This window comes from Brachycentrus maculatus, unplaced genomic scaffold (genome assembly GCF_059751285.1).
Source record: "Brachycentrus maculatus isolate JH-2025_06_01 unplaced genomic scaffold, ASM5975128v1 h1tg000790l, whole genome shotgun sequence".
NCBI classification, from domain to species: Eukaryota; Metazoa; Arthropoda; class Insecta; order Trichoptera; family Brachycentridae; genus Brachycentrus; species Brachycentrus maculatus.
Window position 1 is genome coordinate 103,294 of NW_028281518.1, and position 19,285 is coordinate 122,578.

The following is a 19,285-nucleotide window of genomic DNA, read 5'->3' on the forward strand; positions in this document are numbered from 1 at the left end:
TAGAGAAAAAGAGAGCAAAGTTAACACAAAGCGTTGCAACGATGTAAACCGATAGAAAAATAAAGTGTCGCACATGAACGCATTGTGGATGTATACCTTAAAGGCTATATATGAACACCTGATGTACCAAGCGTTGTGTACCAAATTGAATGTTTTTTTAGAATTTTTTTTATTATTGTATTACTTATGAGATGCTCTCTCGCTCTGTTCTTTCACTAAATCAATATTATTTCTTATTTTTAAGAAGTTTAACTTCTGTCACTATGCATCATCTTTATGACTTTATAATACTGCCATCAACGTGCCATCTTTATGTCTAATTATGACTTGTGTGACCTCTATGACTGTCTCATCAACCCTTCTTTGAGTAACTTGATTAACTCAAATTATTTTTTGACATCTCATCAAAGATGAAAAAGAATTTGGAAGTCTGGGCATTTATGGGGCTGATGACCGCAATAGGTTGGTTTAAGTGATCACTTTACACACGTGTAACATTCACCAATTCTACCCATTATTGACGACCACACTACTCAAATTCTTGAAACTTCTATATATATGAACCAGTTTAGAAACTTTGCTGTTGAATCACTGGAACTTCACTAGAGACACCTATTGGTGAAATGAAAAGAAGTTTTTTTACTGAGCAGAAACTCTTATATTATTACTGGTTCATATTGATATTAACAATCACCTTTGTGTGTTATCATTACTTTATGTCCAGACTATGTCATATTGCCATCAACGTGTAAGTTTTTTGTATCATCACAATTTTGTGCCACTTTTATTACTGTCATCAGATCTTCCTTGAGTTATCTTGAAAACTTAGTCATATTATCTTTAACATATCACCTTTAAGCGTTATCGTGATACCTTAAAGACTTTTCAATAATTTTGTTACCTTTATAACTGTTTCACATACATATCGCTCACTACTTTCAAGAACGTCATAAATCGAAAAACTTGATTTTTCAGAAGAAATTTTTCGTTTTTAAAGTTTAATAATATAATATAATGTACTAAAAATAAATATCAAGCCATTTATTGAACTTTTTACTGTGCAACAGATATTTTCAGGTAAAATCCGAAGGTCTTTTCTGCATTTAAAAAATATTTAGTATTTATATTGTTTAAAAAAATAATTAAACAATACATTTTCATCAAAATGCAAAAACAACACTTTCTGCCCTGTGGCGGGTAAATATTAAGTTAAAAATATGCCTCTTTTGCTGGGATATAGTACATTTTCTGAGCATTCCGAAAACACGCACAACTGAAAATTGACGATTTTTGATTTATGACGTTCTTGAAAGGAGTGAGCGATATGTAGTTTGCATGAATACTGTGCTATTGGTAAATGCTTGAGGCCAATACATTCTGTTTAACTGTAAAAAGAGATAAAGTGACGCTGAGTAGTAATATTAACCCCGAGTTAGTCCCCGGAGAACTATTGGATTTCATCACAAATGTAGAATTTTAAAACTCCGTATTATGTCATATTCGTTATTCTGAAAAACATTAATCCACATTTTTCGGTGGAGAAATAAAATATACGTCGTTTTATGTTCTTAGAGTAATAACCATGAATAAATATTCATGATCAATATGAGGCTACTTTTTACCACAAAAAGAATGATATGAATATAAATTAGGAATCGGAAATTTTTATTTTTATTGGGATTCAAACGCATTCATTATTTATGCATTTATGCGGACCGTTAAGATTTTTACTGTTATGAATGTACTGGAATTTAAGATCAGAATGATAATAATGTTCTTATTTCACTAAATTACCTTAATCCGAAACAGTGTTCCATTCACCACAAGTCTGAAGATTTGTCTTTTTCTATAGAATAATAAAGATTTTTTTCGTTTTGTCAAACATGCTGAACCGTAGTTATAAAATATGTTATACTTGTTATCGTAACAATGTGATTGTTTTTGTTTCTATTATGTATAAAATCTTATGATAAAAAAAAAAATCAAAAAATATTTAAAACAACATTGTATTAACATGTAAGTATTTTGGCTCAACACCGGCCATGCCTAAAGAGCCGTAATACATATAGTATTTTTTTTAATCTATGAAACAAATACATATGTGTCTATAAAATAAATATATAAAATTGCTAGTAAATCTCGAGGAAAGTTTGCTTGCAATATTTGATTTGGGTGTTGAAATGGGCTAAATGGATCACTTAGTGTTGAACAAATAGTATATTTTATGAAGATATATTTTTATTTTTATTTATTTATCTCATTATAGGTTACGAAGAGAATGGAGGTCTGGGCATTCACAGGGGTTTTTATTGGCTGTTATAAGTGATCACTTTGTACACTGTCTAATATTCTAAGATCGACAACAACACTACTGAAATTTTGGAGCATAAATTTATGCCTTAATTGAAAAGATCGGTGGGTATGTGTGAGGAAATGCATTTGTGTGGAAGAGGCAAAGATTGTTTGCAAATGCAGATTAGTGTCGATTTCTATTCTCTCTGCCTACCTCTGTAGAGAAGTGGTATGATGATTACTTTGTTAATGTGTTTTGAATATTTAAAAGATTGCCTTGATACGGGCAGCGCCTAGTGAAGTTTACATATGATAAAAAATGCTTTGTAAAATACTAACATAAGTATTATACGAGTATATGAATTAATACAAATAGTAAATATTTTGTGAAGACGTGTTTTTATGTCGAAATTGAAACGCGAGTTGCGTACGTTTCGTTTTGTATCACTGAATGTGGCCAAATTGCTTTGAAAATAATTTCTTTCTACAAGAGTTTCCCGCCAAACAATAATTTGCCAAAGCCCTCCCATCTATTGGCGGAATATTGTATTACAGTATGGAGCACGGTTCGTGACGTGCCTAATGCCATTCCGTACAGCCTATATGCTCCATATAATGGCATCGGCGCTGAAATTGATACTAAGGAAATTACCAGAGACAAAGAAACAAATTCTTAGGATCGTGTTGGCTGAAAACGTATCGAGAAATAGTGTCTTAGTTACGAATGTTCTTTGACATTCATATGATTATTCGTTTGTGATCTGAAGACGAAATATATCCAAGTACATATCTAACAATCGTATAATTCGTACCAAAGTAAGAAAACTTATTATTTGGCTTTGGCGAACGACTGTAACGTAATTGACTTTTTTATTTTAATGTTCATCAAGTCTTAGAGAACTTTTTATTTAGTTTATCATTTTCTAGAATTTATTGTATATTTCTTAGTCTACTACCTTAAACTCAAGGTTAAAAAAAATAATAACGTATGATTCTGATTATATTTATAATTGTGATTTTTAAATAGGGTATTCAAATTAATTCAGCGTTATTTGTTTGTTTTTTTTTTAATAATTGTATTATTGTGTTATAAATGTCAGCAGTGATTTTCATCAAATAATTAGGTTTACATTATATTAGGTATCTAGGTATCCTGGTTCTGTAAAATATAAAGTATTTCAAAAGGACTTTCTCTACAAAAAGTTTGAGAGAAATTGAATTAACCTTTAGCTTTGTAGCCAAACGCTCAAACCACTGCACTATAGAGGTATGCAAATTAAGTATTAGGATACAGATATTCTGCTTTGTAAAATTGAAATAAAACAACCATTTCTTTATTTTTAATTAAATTTTATTTGACCAGCGATTGAGTTTCATGGCTACCGACATCGTCATTTTTATATTTTATTTGTAGAGACATTTTTTTTTCAGAGAACAAAGGACTTCCCCATACTAATATGCAGTAGAAAGAGTTTTCAACCAACGGTTTCAGATTCAGCAGTATATTAATTAATCAAATTTACACACGAAAATTCATTTTTGAAATTAAATGAAATAAAATAATGCTTTAAACCTTTACCATAAATAATATTTAAGTATTATTTTTTGACATCTCATGAAAGATGAAGAAGAATATGGAAGTCTGGGCATTTACGGAGCTGACGACCGTCAGAGGCTGGTTTAAGTGATCACTTTACACGTGTAACATTCACCAATTCTACCCATTATTGACAACCACAATTCTCAAATTCTTGAAAGTTCTATATATAAGAACCAATTTAAACATTATTCTTGAATTACTAGAACCTCACAAGAGACATCTATTGGTGAGATGAAAATTAATTGATTGGATTATAATTTGAGATAATCTAGATTTGGTGAACAAGTATTTGGACACGCTCAAAATGTTGTAAATATTTAAGTATCATTAAATACAATGAAATTCATGCAATATAAACTCATTTCGTCGGAATTTTTATGTTTAATTTCATGGTTTTATATTTAAACCCCTGCCTTGTGATATGTTATGAAATCGGTAACGACAGAACCCGGTCACTGGTTAAATAAAATATACTCGTATTTGAAATACATAGTTCCCTTTTTATTTTATAAAATGCAGTTCCACCAAGAAATGTCGGTAGAAAACTTAATTTAACTGTCTACTTTGGTTGTGATTTATGTAAATAATATAATTACTATTTGGTTACACGATCCAACATAAGAAATGAGACTTGATTCTCCAATCCGGAATACATTCTTAATTAATTGCTACGCGCAAATAGGGTTCGGTTCGGACAGCCCTATAAAGTTCACTACGTCCATTCTTAATCCAGTTAAGCATTTGTTTGATACCAACACATCTACGTAATACAGTGCTCCATTTCACTTAATTAAGATTCCTGTTTATATCCGTTACATATTGTTCCCAACAAGAAGTTACAACAACTTGAATTTCACATTAAAGTAATTCAATTCAGCCTGGACGTAATTTTGTGCGGTGTACCTACTTTGCGACGAATTTATGGTACTAATTGTTTCTACTTCGGTTGGATTTGACCGATTAGATAAATGATAAATGAGAATACGGGAAGCTAAGTTGGTGCTTGTGTTTCTACTTATGGATGTTAATATTATAGGTTATACAGATGTCGCTCACTCCTTTCAACAACGTCATATATCAAAAATCGTAAATTTTCAGTTGTGCATGTTTTCGGAATGCCTAGATAATGTACTATATCCCAGTAAAAGCGGCATATTTTTAACTTAATGTTTACCCGCTTTAAAGCTGAAAGTGTTGTTATTGCATTTTGAAGAAAGGTATTGTTTAATTATTTTTTTAAATATACTCCAATGGATTATCTCCAAGTACAGGAGTTATTTTCTTATTATTTTTGACAAAAATGTCAAAAATAATATGAAAATAACTCCTGTAATTGGAGATAATCCAGATTTTGTGAACAAGTATTTGGACACACTCAAAATGTTGTAAATAAATTGTCTGGTTAAATTATAAGCTTAAATAATAAAAATGAAAATGGTATTTTCTGGCGTTTCTCATGTGTGTGATTATAATCCAGGATTCGGATCTCACATACTAATATAAGAGTTTCTGCTTAATAAAAAGCTTCTTTACATCTCACCAATAGATGTCTCTAGTGAAGTTCTATTGATTCAAGAACAAGGTTTCTAAATTGGTTCATATATACAGAACTTCCAAGAATTTGAGTAGTGTGGTTGTCAATAATGGGTAGAATTGGTGAATGTTACACCTGTGTAAAGTTATCACTTAAACCAGCCTATGACGGTCGTCCGCCATGTAAATGCCCAGACTTCCGTATTCTTCTTCATCTTTGATGAGATGTCAAAAATAATATCTTTTGTATTGAAAAAAATTATATTTCTTTGAAACATGTTGACACTAAAATACAGAATAAAGTTCTAACGAATACCCGGAATCCGGCTTGTGGGCCAGCTGGATATGTGGCATACGGTATCCGGCCAAATCACAATTCATTCAATCACGAGTAAATATTATACAAAAGTAGATGAAAAAAATTGATAACCTTATAATTGAATGAAGTTCTTGAATATATTTTGCTAATAATTTGTGGCATATTTAATAAACTTAAAACAAAATATATTTTACATAAAGTATTGTTAACTTCATGGTGTGGTAAATGTTACATTGTCTTTATCATTCATGTTCCACTTTGTGTAGTACCACTTAAAAGCACTACTTCATGACTACCGGCTTCGGAATAATCATTCCATCATCAGGTCAAAAATGACTTAAAAATAAAATACTCAATAATCATAAACTAATTAACACTCAAACTTTGTAAAAAAAAACTTTATAAATAATAATCTTAAAAAATTACTTAATTATAAATATGTTTACCAAAAAATATGTTTCGTTAAATAAAGTGAGTATAGATCCCTTAGATCGAATTACATGATTTGGTTAAACTGGAGATTTTCTAAGGATTCACGATTAACAGCCCAGACCTTATACTGTTTCTCAATACAAAGAGAAATGTATTAAATATTAATGAAATAAACGTTGTAATTTTCTAAAGTCTCTTATTTGGTCATTCACAACCATTAATTACACACTTCGCTCACTCCTTTCAACAACGTCATAAATCAAAAAACTTGATTTTTCAGGAGATCGTTTTTAAAGTTTAAAAATATATTAAAATAGATTGAAATTAAATATCAAGCCACTAATTGATCATTTTACTGTGCAACAGATCTTTTTAGATAAAACCTGAATGTTTTTTCTCCATCAAAAATATTTAATATATTAAAAAATAAATTAAGCAATACCTTTTCTTCAAAATGCAAAACAACACTTTCTGCCCTGTGGCGGGTAAATATTAAGTTAAAAATATGCCACTTTTGCTGGGATATAGTACATTTTCTGGGCATTTCGAAAATATACACAACCGAAAATTGACGTTTTTTTTATAAATGACGTTGTTGAAAGGAGTAAGCGACTTATCAAATTAAAACTGTAATTTGGTAAATAAAAACAATAAACTTCACACTTGTCAAATTTAAACTCTAATTTGGTCATTCAAAACCATCAATTACACACTTGTCAAATTACCATAACCAAGCGAACTTCCTTGAGTCGCCAGTAAATATACCATTTACCCTTCTAATAACTCAGTTCTACTCTGTCGTGGCGACTGTTGACGTAAGAAGGGGATGATACAGAATGAGGAAGATATTGTTGCCAATTGAGAAGAAAATATTTATGGCATTCTGACCATAACAATCATCACATACGACATAAAATAAGGGTCTGATACCAAATCTTGATTCCAACGAAAATTGTGAATTCATGACATGTTAGCATTCCCCGTATGTGCCACTATCTATGCATTCAAATATGTTTCCTTTATCTTTGAGAAAACCATCAGGCCTTTGAGGAATTCGTTTTGAAATAGAACATGATTTTTTTTGACATTTCATCAAAGATGAAGAAGAATATGGAAGTCTGGGCATTTACGGGGCTTACGACCGACATAGGCTGGTTTAAGTGATCACTTTACACACGTGTAACATTCACCAATTCTACCCATTATTGACAACCACACTACTCAAATTCTTGGAAGTTCTATATATATGAACCAATTTAGAAACTTTGTTCTTGAATCACTAGAACTTCACAAGAGACATCTTTTGGTGAGATGTAAAGAAGCTTTTTTATTAAGCAGAAACTCTCACCAATAGATGTCTCTAGTGAAGTTCTAGTGATTCAAGAACAAAGTTTCTAAATTGGTTCATATATTTAGAACTTCCAAGAATTTGAGTAGTGTGGTTGTCAATAATGGGTAGAATTGGTGAATGTTACACGTGTGTAAAGTGATCACTTAAACCAGCCTATGACGGTCGTAAGCCCCGTAAATGCCCAGACTTCCATATTCTTCTTCATCTTTGATGAAATGTCAAAAAATAATATGAAAATAACTCCTGTAATTGGAGATAATCCAGATTTTGTGAACAAGTATTTGGACACACTCAAAATGTTGTAAATAGAACATGATTTTAAACACTGAATGATATTGATATGTATGGATGTGAAGGAGGCGAGGAGTGTATGTCAGGACAGAAGAGTGTGCCATTCCATCCTCTCTGCCTACCCCTGCGGTGAAACGGCGTGATGGTAGTAGCAGTAGTAGTAGTTGTATGATTTTGATTTTTTTTATATGAAATCGATCAGAGTGGCTTCTGCTAGATTGTTGAAAGTAAACTACTGTATCTATAATAATATTAGTGAAAACGTTAATTTTGTTAGTATGGTGTCCGCTCTGCATACGATCCCATATGTCAACAAGCATTAAGGGTGTCAGAAATAAGGACTCTAAGGAGTATATCTAGCAAGAGTCTACGAGATAAGAATAAAAAAAACACTAAGATAAGAGAAATATACGAGATCGAAGATGTCTTTAGGTGGAGAAATAACGAAGAAGGCAATGGTATGCGCATGTGAGGAGAATGGAACTATCCGGACTCCTCCACATCGTACTGTACGGCTAATCGCAAGGTAGATGACTCCGTGGTATAAACAAAATATTTACGCATTCAAAATATTGTGAAGAAAATGACTTATTAAAAACAGAATAAAAAACAAAAATAATATTTTTAATCATCTCCGAGTATGTTAAATAATTTGGGAAAAGTCGTACATACATTTCATTAAGGCCTGCGAAATAAAAATCCTTCAAACAAAGATGGATCCGATAAAAAGCATGTGAAAGAAAGTATGGTTGTCAATCATAGTTAAAAAGGTGAATATTATACACGTGTATACCGTGATCACCTAAACCAGCGTTCGCCAAGTTGTAAACCCTGTAATTACTTAGAATTACATGTTCTCTTCATCTACGGTAATATGTTTTATGTAATGTGTTTTTTCAACTGTTTTCGTTGACTCATTTACTCGGCAAAGCTTCTCCTAACGCCAGGTCCTCCGAGTACAAGTATACAATAAAACCAACTTTTATTAGGAAAGGTTTAAATGTCAGCAAAAGTGTAGGTACGCATTACCTACATTAGTCAGTGAGAGAGGTTTCCCGAAATGGGTCCTTCCGTTCAATTTAGCTCTGATCTCCCAAATAATTCAAGGGGTGCTAATGAATACATCTTCAGCCCTGCTTCCTAAGTGGACCCTGAATTAGTAAGGCCTTTGTTACCAGACCATCGATTTCTTGCCTCCACATTGTTGTAAGCCAGATCAAATACTCGTAAATCATGGATTATCCGATGAATAATTGCATATGTGAACGGATACTACCTCCTGTATTGGCTTCACATGATGTTCAATGTTAATATTTAATTTAATTAAGTATATAAGTTTTGTCCGCCTCTGTAGTGTAATGGTCAGCACGCTCGGCTACCGTTCTGGAGGTCCCGGGTTCGATTCCCAGGGGGGTCAAATAAATAAAAGTGATTTTTTCACTTTAATATTTATTCAATATTACCCTAGACTGGTACCTGAAGCGGAGGGCTGATCACCTTTCCTTCGCGTGTAAGCGATCAAGATAACACTGTGTTCATATGAAGCAGTGCCCTATGCACCATTGGGGTGCGGATAAGGGTTTTATTATTATTATTATAAAAGTTTATTTGTTGATTTGTATGGTAATTATTTTTCTGTCATCCAAGCATAGAATTTCAACTATAATGAATTTAGTATCAAGTGGAATTGGATGCATTCAAAATGTTTGGATTATTTGTAGCGTATTAAAATTGAAACGACTTGCATTAAAGTGTTGGTTTAAAAAAGAAATTTGATTCAGTGGGTAAATTTTCATAAATTCATGAAGTTCAATATATTTCTAAACTGACTAACCATCATGCCGCTTCTCCATAGGGGTAGGCAGTTTGAGTAAACATTTTTTGTCTCTTCCACATTCATGCATCTCCTCACACATACCCGCCGATTATTCCGACTCCTAACTTGACTACTTTCAAGTACTTGAAAAACTTCCTCATTTCAGAAAATCATTCCAAGCTTTTCTCGGTCTTCCTCTGCTTCTCCAACCATATTTGACTCTTATACTACTACATATAATGTTGAAAGAGGTGATGATGAAGTAAAAAATGCTAGAAAATTAAGATTTTTTTAATATATATTTTACTGTCCTTTCTTCGTTCATTCGATTCACATGCCCAAACCATCTCAACACACCTTCCTCAAAATACTTTTGTTTAAAAAAAATTAAAGCCTTTTTTGGTAAATACCACTTTTTAAATCTATTTTGACACATATTTCGATGTATTTTGGTAGAAATAATGGTATTTACCAAGTAAAACTTTAATTGAAAATGGATAGATAATACCACAAAGTGACGGGCAAATCAATCAATAAAAATATTGATTTTGAGTTTTAATATGGGTTTTGGTCCATAGCTACAAAAATGTAACAATAATAAAGCAATTTTAGTAAGGTATATTACATTTAAAGATAAGGCCACTGGAATCTTTTTTTCTTATAGTTTCAGTAGTGTTGAATCGAGATAATAACACTGAACGTTCTGCCATATCTCCATATACTAAATATAATATTATCTTCTATGAACTTGTAGTCGTGTGTTTTTGTCGTCTGTTTTGCCAAGTAAATTATATCCAATACGATCGAGAATACCTCCATATCGCAGTCGGAGGAAATTCAATTCTACCTCTGTTATTTATATCTGAAGTTTGTATCGCAAATAACTTTATGCTTCGTAGTGTGCACATTATTTCCTGTCGGTAGATAAGAATATTGTTATTATATTCCAGCTCCGGTTCTTTGAAAAATATTTTTTCTTCAGTCGAAACAAAGGAAAAAATGCTGCAGGCAAAAACTACTTTACATTTTATTTATATATATGATAATATTGGCATAAAAGTAATATTGATATAAAAGTAACTTAAATTATGGAAGTGAAGCATGGAGTTGGCAAAATAAGAACGAAAGTAGACTGAACGCAGTTGAATCGCGATTATTTAGATGAATGTGCTGCAAAACGATGTATGATAGATGCTCGAATGATGAAATAAGGGAATAATGCAACACTGAGGTAAAGCTTTTTAAAGGCTTAAGCTCTAAAATTCCTTGACATTATAATAACTTATTTTTGATTATTTTTGTAAAACGATTTTTGACCATATTCGGTAGAAATCTTAGAGTAAAAGTTAATCTGTCAGTGCGCAATGGATTCCTGGTTCCAACCTTTATGTATGGAGGCATAAAGTTGGCAAAAAAGGACGAAACCAGACTAAAGTAGTCGAAATGCGATCCACATTAATATGTGGCATAACGATATATGATAGATGTTATAATGGCAAACCGGTAAAGAAAGAATAGTAAAGCAAATTTATGTGATAAATGTAGTTGGAAATAGGAGCATAAAAGACCGAAAAAAATCTTGGCATGGTCAGGTATGTCTAATACTTGAAAGTGATCAAGTCATAAGTCGGAATAATTGGCGGATTCTGGTAGGTTAATTCTAGCTGAAATATTTTATTTTAACATATTTTATTTTACAAATATAAATATTTTTAATCGGTCCTTCATTTTTATGTAAGTTTAACTAAAATCAATTAAAGATGATTATATAACCTAAGAAAGGAATAAACTAGAGATTATGTTAACTGGATTTCGACAACTGAGCTGAAATTTCTTTAACCGGCAAGGAAATTCTATACCGCTGTCAACAGGCAAAAACAGGATAATAAAAAAACAAGTTACAAATGTTTACATACCGCGTACTTACTGGTAAAAAAGGATGATAAAATACATTATAGACTTCTCCCGCTGGCAAAAAGTCCGATTTGGAAAAAAAATATCACGTTTCGTCTTATTATTGTGACTCTTTTGTTGTCAATTTGCCAGTCTGGCGATTGTGTATAAATGTTATCCATTAAATAATTTGTACAGAATTCTACCGCTTTTATATCAAAGTTTTACAATTTTGCAGACATTTCGGTGTCAGCGGTGTTGTGTTTCAAAGAAACTTTCTTTCAGAGAACTCTGTCTCAATGAAATATTTAATGTATTTTTCTATCTATTATTTAGATCGTAAATAAGTAGAGGGTTTATTTCCCTTTGTAATTTTGTATTTGACCATTATCCGCACTTAGCAGTGCAAAGAGTACTGTATCAGATCGAAGAAAGTTAAGAAGATTTATGTTTTGTACTGAAATTTCTTGATGGAACTGCATTTTATATAATACAATGACAACTAAATATTTCTTGAATGTTTTTCGCAGATACTTTGGCACATTTTATAAACTTAAACATTTTATAAAATAAAACTGCTTGGTTTTAACTTTGGCACATTTTATAAAATAAAACAGCTTGGTTTTAACTTTTCGTTTTGGCTAAGCAATGCACAATAAAAAGAACATGTAGGAGTTTTTTTAAATCATATTTTTTATATTATTTTTTGACGTCTCATCCAAGATGAAGAAGAATATGGAAGTCTGGGCATTTACGGGGCTGACGACCGTCATAGGCTAGTTTAAGTGATCACTCTGTACACGTGCAACATTCACCAATTCTACCCATTATTGACAACCACACTACTCAAATTCTTAGAAGTTCTACATATATATATGATATAGAACTTCTATATAAGTATTTTAAACATATTTGAAACAATTTAGAAACCTTGTTCTCGAATCACTAAAACTTCACTAGTGATCTCTATTGGTGAGATGTAAAAGAGCTTTTTACTAAGCAGAAACTCTTATATTAGTATGTAAGGTCCGAATCCTGAAATGCCAGAAAATATCGTTTTCATTTTTATTATTTTTATTATTTGACCAGTTAATTTATTTACATTAATTAAATTTATTTTTTAAATCATATTTTCATATGGTGTTGGAGTACCTGGAAGTTTTTGGTAAGGGAAGGTTAATTAACTGTGAGTATTTCAATGTTTTAGAATTTAGTACACAAATCCTGATGATGACAAGGTTCTTGTCGAAACCGGTTGGATAAAGTGTACCAATAAAAAGTGGTCAAAACAAAGTTGTTTTATTTTATAAAGTTTAACAACTAAATAGTTTGTTCCACATTTATTTTAAACTTTATTTTAAGTTTTGTCGTAACCGACATCATCAGACTGGTCGGCATAATCATTCTGATGATATCGGTAACGGTGAAACCCGTTTACTGTTTAAATAAAATACACGTGGAAAAACTACCAAGTTGGTATTTTATTATATAGAACGTTAAAATATTGTTAATATTTTAACATTCTAAAAATACTAAGTACTAAGATTTGAAAATAGATGTCTGCGGAGAATTTGTGAGGAAAGAAGAGATAAGGCGTAGGACGCAGCAAATCTTGGTCACAACTGTCATCAAGAAAAGGCATCAAGTTCGCGCCACCCAGGACGACCACCGCTGACAATTCGTCGGCAGCTCTCGTCAGAACTTCAGGACGCGGATCTGACTTGGGAGGATGCAAGGGAGCTGGTAGCCGACAGAAAAGCCTGAAGACAGTTTGTGGACTCCATATGCTCCACCTAGGGAGCGGATATGGTTTTAATAATAATATATGATGCAGTATCCTATGCATCATCGGGTGTGGATAAGGGTGAACAACATTTTTTTGTAAAACGAAACATTGGTAATAATGGTGACGTATTTTAAAACAGTATATTATTTATTATTGTTTTATCTGAATTAAAATTTTTACATATTTCTAAATTTTCTAAATTATTCATGACTTGACCTTTATTTGTAACAGAGTGTAATAATTTAAGTGTATGAGAGTCAAATGAGTGGTTAGTTTCCATGATACGATTTGCAAATTCCGAAAAATAATTACTTGTTAGTCCACGACGATGTTCTCTTATTCTAATGCCGAATCAATAAATAATATAGTGATATAAGTTTCTTTAACTATGGTTTGTGATCAAACACGAAGAATATAATAATGAAAAAAAATATAACTGTTGTTTCTACCTCAAGGATTTCAATTGTTGTCCAACTTACGATAACATTCAAAAGTGCAATACAAATAATGCCACATAGTATTTTGTATCATTTCACGCTATGACAGGTCAAAGGACGTTATTTAGTGCCCGAGTGTGCTTTGGGCGTGTTATATGTAATGACAAATAGTGAACATTTCAAACATGGTGTTCAAACGCGTTAATTCATATTATCTCCATGCATACGAATTATTGTAAGTGCTTAGTGTTAACTGAATTCCACGTTTGGTAGGGACATAAACTATCTTGCATATTACATATTGAGTGGGTCCAACTTTTCGATCGTAAATTTTAGATTTGATCGACTTATCATATCGCTCACTCCTTTCAACAACGTCATAAATAAAAAAAAAAGATTTTTCAGGAGATCGTTTTTAATGTTTAAAAGTATTAAATAATGTATTAAAAGTAAATATTAAGCAAACGAATTTAAGTGATTTTTCACGCAAATAATTATTCAATATTCCCCTGGTACCTGAAGCGGAGGGCTGATCACCTTTCCTTAATGTGTTAACTATCAAGATAACACTGCATTTATATGATGCAGTGCTTTATGCACCATTGGGTGCGAATAAAGGTTAGAAGAATGTTTAAAATGATATGCCCTTGAGACGATTTTATGTAAAAATGGCACTTTATAAATTTGCTAAATATTTTTATTTTCGTAAAAAAAAACTATTAATTTATTAAGCTTTATTTCATTATTTTGAATGACTCTTCTTTGAGTTATTATTAGCAATAAAATTTAAACTGAAAATACATATTTCAGTACAACGAAGTCCTCGGTGAAATTTCAATTTGTTTCAGTTATATTTTGAATTTCAAAACAAATCCCTTTGACGTGAGCTCGTGAAAATGGTGCGGTTAAAATTGTATTTTAAATCCTTTCATCATTCAGGTGATTTTCAATTTACTGGACACGAAATTAAAAGGTAAAACGAGACCGAAAAGGGTATTCGGTATAAAAACAGAGATTTTTTATTTATGTGAACAATGCTCGTTGATATAAATATGCAAATTCACACCCTTGTTTCATATCTGAATGAATTTGTGAGTACTCCATAAAAGCTTATTTACAAAAATCTGAATATCTCTACCGTTTTATTATTTTTGAAATATATTCCTGAAAATTCTAAAAACGGATTTCTACTTCTGTTTATCCTTATCGGCAGCTACTAATGCATGGGGCAATGCGTCAAATTTAAGTAATGTTAATTTGATCGTTTAATTTATGAAGGCGAGGTGATCAGTACTGCACATCAAATGCCAGTCCAGGGTGATACTAAACTAATATATCAGTGAAAAAACTTGTAATTCTTTCGACCCGCACCCGATGGTGCATAGGGAACTGCATCATATAAACGCAGTGTTATCTCGATCGTTTACACATGATGGAAAGGTAATCACCCTTTCGTTTCAGGTACCAGTACAAGGTAATATTTAATCAATATTAGAGTGAAAAAATAGCTTATATTTACTTGAACCCCCTTGGGAATTGAACTAGAAACCTTCAGAACAGTAGCCGAGATTGTTGACCATTACACAAAACAGTATAACAGGAATACTTTATTACACATTTTTTCTGTCTAACTAAAGTAGGTTTTTGTCAATAACGTATCAGCCGTCACTCTTAAATGATGCTTTTTATCATAAATTGTTTTTTTAATAACACTGATCTCAGAAAGTTTTGCTTTTTCTGCTTAATATACGATACAGACCTCACAAAACCTTTAGAACTTTATATCTGTAAAGCTATATAATTATTATTTTATGAAAATTACTGCAACGACAAATACTCGTATGTGTATAATATTCAAGTCTTCTAATAGCTCACTCCTTTCAAGAACGTCGTAAATCAAAAATCGTCAATTTTCAGTTATGCATGTTTTCGGGATGCCCAGAAAATGTACTATATCCCAGCAAAAGAGGCATATTTTTTACTTAATATTTACCCGCTACAGGGAAGAAAGTGTTGTTTTTGCATTTTGAAAAAAATGTATTGTTAATTATTTTTTTAAACATACTAAATATTTTTCAAATGGAGAAAAAACCTTCACGTTTTACCTAAGAAGATCTGTTGCACAGTAAAAATTCAATTCTTGGCTTGGTATTTATTTTTTAATACATTGTATTATATTTTTAAACTTTAAAAACGTTCTCCTGAAAAATCAAGTTTTTTTATTTATGACGTTCTTGAAAGGAGACAGCGATAAATGCTTTTTGCAGCTATTAAAAAACAGTTTATAAGCAGATTAGAGATTTTATAGTTTAAGGTGGTAGAACCGCTTACTATGTCCAAAAACTTTTTACTATTGACAAAAATAGAAGACGACGTAATTTGAATGAAATATAAATAAAAATGTTGTGACACAGGGGGCCCAGAAAGGGGTTGATTTAAATTTACGTATAAACAACTCTCAAATTCGTGTAGAATATGACGTAACAAAATGGGGAGGGGATCTAGGGAAAAGAGCAATTTAAATTTAGGGGCATAAATATAAAAATGCGAATCAGCGGGGCTTTTGTCTCATCTATCAAGTTTTATCATCTCTATATAATTTTATGGCTTGTGAGATGTAAAACAAAGGCGAAGCTGTTACCCCCGTTCATTATCTGCGACCGTTAAAATGCGCACGTTGTTCCAGCTAAGAGAAAAATGTTCAACATCTTGTGGATGATTATGTCAGTGGAAATATACTTTATACCACCCGAGAGACCCTTCTCTTTTCCTATTTTTATTTTTCAATGGAAATTATGCGGGGACCGTCAAAGTTATTTAAATTTCATACCTCGCATCTAAAAATAGATACATGTGTGAATTTTATTAATTTTTTTTCACAAAAATTAAATAATATCTAATATTTCATTAATTTATTACACCCGATGGTGCATAGGGCACTGTATCATATTGAAGAAGTGTTATCTTGATTGTTAGTTGTTACTTACATGAAGGCGGTGTGATCAATCCTAAGCTTCAGGTACCAGTCCGGGTATAGTAAATAACTATTGGAGAGAATAAATACTATTTTTTTTAACCCCGTCCCCTGTGAATCGGACCCGAGGCCTCCAGCACGGTAGCTAAACGTGATAACCATTACACTACAGAGGTTTACACGGTATAATAAGTGATTACTCATTATCATTATAATTTATTTTTGAATCAATAGATTTATAAACATAAAAAAGTTCCTTTATAACACACATTATTTTTTAATAATTAAGTCTCCGGGTTGAATATTTAAGTATGAATCAAAAATAATTTATAAAAATGGTTTAAAACGAGCACTTGGTGATTTTGAAACTTGTATCTCGTCTTAGCTTGTTAAGTATTAAGTAAAATCATATTGAAAAACTCAATTAAAATAAAAATTATTATGGATTATTGAAATGAAATCTTTCCGAACACATCTGCCATATTTTTCAATTGAAAACTCTTCAGAACTTTAACACATTTTCCAAAGTTCTTGAGTTCATAAAAAGTTCACGTTTTAACTACAATATTTATATTTAACGTCAGCTAACGAGATTACTTTGCTCAGGGGAAACTTTACCGTGAGCTCTTTCGCAGTTCGTTAATGTTTAATTTTGTGATTGCTATTATATTTAAAATAATAACGTTGCTTGGTTTTAAACATACTGTTTTGGCCCCGATTCAATTGATAGAATACGATCAATAGAACTACGAAGAAGGAAACTCACTCATCTCACTTTGTTAAGATGATTTCCAAAAATAACATCAATTTCTATGGGTTTTGATATTCTGGTTAGAAAATTTGAAGAAGGATTTTAGATGATACGTGAAGGACAACACGTTAACGGAAGGAAAACTTATGAGAAGAAATAACTTTTGTAATACTGTAGTGAATTTTCATGTGGAATAAATCTTGTTGATGTTTTTTTAAACCAGATTAATTCCCTTTGCCTTTAATTATTTATTTTTTTACTTTCAACTAACCAATTTTTAACAGATTGAAAGTGAATATTTATATTGATCCATCGTCCCAAAATGATCGCTAATGTGATGCGCTTCCTTTAAGTGAGTCGATATAAAACTCCGCATACTATATGTATTTCATTGCGCATATTATGTTAATACATATTCGTTATAAAATGCGTCGAAAAAATTGTGTAAAAAAAGCTAGATCAAAAAAATTAATAAAAAAACATAAAAATGTCAAACACCATGATTTTTATTTGTATAATTGTGCTCGATAGATATTGTTACACGCCCTTGAATATTGTTATATATTGAGTAAACTGAAACGCAAATAAAAAAAAACATAATTACAGTATATTTTTTTGTTGTTGACATCTCATCAAAGATGAAGAAGAATATGGATGTCTGGGTATTTACGGGACTGACGACCGTCATAGGCTGGTTTAAGTGATCACTTTACACACGTGTAACATTCATCAATTCTACCTATTATTTACAACCACACAACTGAAATTCTTGGAAGTTCTTTATATATGAACCAATTTTTAAACATTATAAATATATTCTTCCATATTCCATATTTTTCTTAAGCGAAAAAAATCCTAAATTAAACAAACTTCATATTTCATTGATAATCACGTAATTTCCTCTCTACAATAGAAAAGAAAAACTGGAATAATTATGGATTTTTTTAAACTTGAAAGGATTTCCTTTCGACCATTTGTACTACTGTACAAGTGATTACCGCTTCAAGTAATGCAAAATACTTTTTATTCACCGCCACTCGGTAACGAGGTTAAGTAATTTTGTAAAGACTTGAATGTAACTTTTTAATGCTGAAGGTTTTCTTGCTTTGGGCGCCACTAAATTGCGTCTCGTTGTCTAATTTATAACAACGAGATATTTTAATGTGAACAGAAGATTTACTGGGCGCTTTACTTAGAACTTTAAAGAAAATTATTTCACGGCAACTAGGATGCACGACGCGCTAAAATATTGTCGAAATACATTACCGTTTATTAAAAATAACGCAAATACGTGCATATCTCGCATAGTCGTGTAACAAAATACACTTATTTCTTGCTTCTCCCACGAAAGAGATTTCGCTGGCATTGAAATATTTTACGTGTACGGAATTTAGGATAGGGTGGAAGATAATAAAAGTTTCACTGTGCTTTTGAAGCTCTTTTTTCTGTAGGCTTAAAATAAATAAGAAAAAAAAGATTCAGCTTCTTCTTCTAACCATTACCTTCACCCAATAGTGCATTGGACACCGAATCGTATAGAAGAAGTGTAATCTTGATCGTTTAATACACGAAGGAAAAGTAATCAGCCTTCCGCTTCAGGTACCAGTGCAGGGTCATGTAAAACAAATATTGAACTGAAAGATACATGAAGAATTATATGAAAGTCTCTTTACAGGGCTTGTGACTTGTTTTAGGCTGGTTGTGATGATCTTTACATACGTGCAACATTCACTTTTATACTTTTGATTGACAACCACCCTACTCAAATTTCATACAAAGTTATACATATATCAATCTCAGGACGTTTCCT